Here is a 3,868-nt window from a genome sequence, read left to right as displayed (position 1 = left end):
TGTTGATGTTCATCTTATACCCTCCATTCAAGACACTGTCCATTCCATTCAACTGCTATTCCAAGTCATTTGCTGCCTCTGACAGAATTACAATGTCTTCGGCGAACCTCAAAGTTTTTATTTCTTCTCCATGGATTTTAGTACCTACTCCAAACTTTTCTTTTGTTTCCTTTACTGCTTGCTCAATATACAGATTGAATAGCATCGGGGAGAGGGTACCACCCTGTCTCACTCCATTCCCAACCACTGCTTCCCTTTCATGCCCCTCGACTCTTGTAACTGTCATCTGGTTTCTGTGCAAATTGTAAATAGCCTTTCGCTCCCTGTATTTTACCCCTGCCACCTTCAGAATTTGAAACAGAGTATTCCAGTCAACATTGTCAAAAGCTTTCTCTAAATCTACAATTGCTAATAACGTAGGTTTGCCTTTCCTTAATCTATTATCTAAGATAAGTCGTAGGGCCAGTATTGCCTCACGTGTTCCAACATTTCTACGGAATCCAAACTGATCTTCACCGAGGTCGGCTTCTACCAGCTTTTCCATTCGTCTGGAAAGAATTCGCGTTAGCATTTTGCAGCTGTGACTTATTAAACAGACAGTTAGGTAATTTTCACGTATGTCAACACCTGCATTCTTTGGGATTGGAATTATTATAGTCTTCTCGAAGTCTGGGGGTATTTTGCCTGTCTCATACATCTTTCTCACCAGATGGTATAGTTTTGTCAGGACTGGCTCTCCCAAGGCCTTCAGTAGTTCTAATGGAATGTTGTCAACTCCCGGGGCCTTGATTCGACTCAGGTCTTTCAGTGCTCTGCAAACTCTTCACGCAATATCATATCTCCCATTTCATCTTCATCTACATCCTCTTCCATTTCCATAATATTATCCTGAAGTACATCGCCATTGTATAGACCCTCTATATACTCCTTCCACCTTTCTGCTTTCCCTTCTTTGCTTAGAACTGGGCTTCCATCTGAGCTATTGATATTCATGCAAGTGGTTCTCTTTTCTTCAAAGGTCTCTTTAATTTTCCTGTAGGAAGTATCTATCTCACCCCTCGTGAGATAAGCCTCCGCTTCCAAAGGACGTTCGCTTTCGTCCCGAAGGCTGGTGCGGGACTTTCACTAAGCAGCAAACAACTAACGTTATTATGTGCACTGAAAATGTATTTATTTAAACAAAATTAGTAGAAAGAAAGACGTAAGGAAAGACGTACGTACACGTGGAATCGGCGATTTCGATCACAGCTGCAATTATCTAATTATTCAAGAAAAACGTACAAAAGTGAACTCAAAAAGCATTTTTCTTGTGGTCTCCACCGAAAATATATGCCAGTAGAGAATATAACTACACTAAATTTGAAACTTCCTGGCAGATTAAAACTGTGTGCTGGACCGAGACTCGAACTCGGGACCTTTGCCTTTCTGGGACAAGTGCTCTACCAACTGAGCTACCCAAGCACGATTCACGCCCTGTCTTCACAACTTTACTTCTGCCAGTACCTAGCTCAGGAGAGCTTCTGTAAAGTTTGTAAGGTACGAGACGAGGTACTGACAGAAGTACAGCTGTGAGGACGGGGCGTGAGTCGTGTTTAAGTAGCTCGGTTGGTAGAGCACTTGTCCCAGAAAGGCAAAGGTCCCGAGTTCGAGTCTCGTCCAGCACACAGTTTTAATCTGCCAGGAAGTTTCATATCAGCGCACACTCCGCTGCAAAGTGAAAATCTCATTCTGGATACACTAAATTTCCTACAAAAAGATCCAGCTCATTTTTCCTGCAGGACTAGCAGTTCACGTGCAGTGAGCAAAAGAATAAGAAAATCTCGTATGTGTTTTTTGGAGGCGTTGCAGGTTACATAAGGCCTATCGACAGGGGCAGCTGACCCTGTATTACGCTTTCTACGTTTTCATTTTCTGCAATGCTAACAGGACGTTATCGACATTCTGTATTTATTACATGCCGCAGACGACAGATACATCAATCAGGGAATGACTCCAAAAGCTGCGATTGTAGCAGGCCCACAATGGAAACTACAGACGTCATCTGTCTCTAGTACATCTGCATCCCCAGCCGTAAGTACCAGCACTCTGCCGTCTGTCATCAGAAAGGCGAGCCACATTGTCCTCCATAACAATGGATTTTTGCACAATTTGAAAGCTCTCCGAGCAACATTTATTAGAATACCTGAAAGGTTTGACTGGAGCTTTTAATCAGTATTTTTCAAATGAATAGCAGATACTGTATCAAAATAACTTTTCCGCTGAAAACGCCATTCATTGTTAACCAGAAATACCTCAATTCTTGAAAGAATCTAAACTCCCATGCGTAAAACACAGTCAAACGTCTGATTATTTTGCACACGAGTTCATGTGTTAAATATTGGAGGTTAAATACATAAGGGAGAAAAGGTTTGAAATTATGTTTAAAGTTTGTTGCATGTCACTAAGGGCTCTCAGTATCAAACGCTCGATGTATATAGTCTGTGAAATTTGAAGCAAAAGCTAGATTTTGAAGCATCTCAATGTTTATGATGTCATATCTCCTGAACTAGATATCGTACAATGATATAATCTGGACGTACAATCAGTGGCATATTCTGATACCGTTTGCAAAATGTGTTGCCAATAGAATCGCGCGTTCAAAAAGAAGCGAGCTGGAGGCAATAATTACAGAAATCAGTACCTGTATGTTAGTAGTATTGACCCTGGCTGTTGAGACACTTGTCCCACTGTGACACAAGGCGGTGAATGGCTGTCTCACAAAATTCCTGGGGCTGCGATGTTAACCAGTTCTGCACGTAAGGCTGGACATCGTCGTCCGAGGTGAAGCATGAAAGACATTCAATGCACCTCAGTCAAACGAAGTGGCCGTAGTTGTTGTGGACAACGAAATTAGTTACCGTGTTATTGGGGTACAGCGAAAAAGTCTGTCACTGAAGTTTTTTTTGGTCCATTATTGTATTTATAAAACTCCTAACAGAAAGCTAGGACACCAACGAAGAGGGTTATTATCAGCTAGTAAATAAAAAATTAATAAATCAAAAGTTCATCACAATAAGCGATAAGCTATTGCTCTCTCATTATTTTGTCTGCGTGTGGGCGGAATGGTTTTAAATGTCGTGTAAAGTTTATGGAAATCGTTAAGTGCTCTCATTCTGAAATACTGGACTAGTAAAGCCCGGCTGTTTTCATACCAGCAGCTACTCTGTCTCAACACAGATACAAAGTTTCTAACTGTACTACTTGTCTGACTGCGTTACACTTTTAACATACGCCTTCTTGAGTAGATTACGACAGTATTTTATAATTTTAAATTAGTTCAATAGCTAACCGAGATGGTGAAAATCAGATCTTTGTCGCTCCTGGAAGCCGTTGCATACGCAACCTCCGTGGTGTCCAGAGTTCCAGGTTCCGCGGTAGTGGCTCACTAATATGGATGAAAAACCATCGAACTCAGTCAGCAGAAAAACAGGAGACTTCCGTCAGACTGACATCTGATTCATCGATGGAAGAAAATTTTAAATTAGTGACGTTAAGGAAATTCTGGTGCAACTTAAAAGATGATTAATCTCAACTGTCGCGAGAAGCCACGTTCGTACATTTATCATTTGCAGCTAAGTCTATTTACAAAACAGGTTTGTCATTAAAAAAAAAGTGTGCAATTCAGTCTCCAAATTGCTTTACTTTTTTTTCAGTATTACCGGTTTCGGGCCAGCTGGTGATCTATAGATTGTTTGCAGCAGTTAACAGAGTAGCCTGTAGAATATGAAAAATATGGAACTGAAAGTCCACTGTCGTATTCTACAGGGAACCCTGCAACTGTAACAAATGATCTGAAGATGGGCAGCTGGACCGAAAACGCTCATCTGGG

General features: G+C 41.3%; 1 non-coding gene across 1 annotated transcript; it reads right to left on the bottom strand.

Moving 5' to 3' along the window:
- Positions 1 to 1,387: 1,387 nt before the first annotated feature.
- On the bottom strand, positions 1,388 to 1,462 carry Trnas-aga. The gene has a single exon. It is a non-coding gene; the product is annotated as a tRNA-Ser (tRNA).
- Between the last annotated feature and the right edge of the window lie 2,406 nt (positions 1,463 to 3,868).

The sequence above is a fragment of the Schistocerca piceifrons genome, chromosome 9 (assembly GCF_021461385.2).
Source record: "Schistocerca piceifrons isolate TAMUIC-IGC-003096 chromosome 9, iqSchPice1.1, whole genome shotgun sequence".
NCBI classification, from domain to species: Eukaryota; Metazoa; Arthropoda; class Insecta; order Orthoptera; family Acrididae; genus Schistocerca; species Schistocerca piceifrons.
This window is presented reverse-complemented; position numbering and strand designations above follow the sequence as displayed.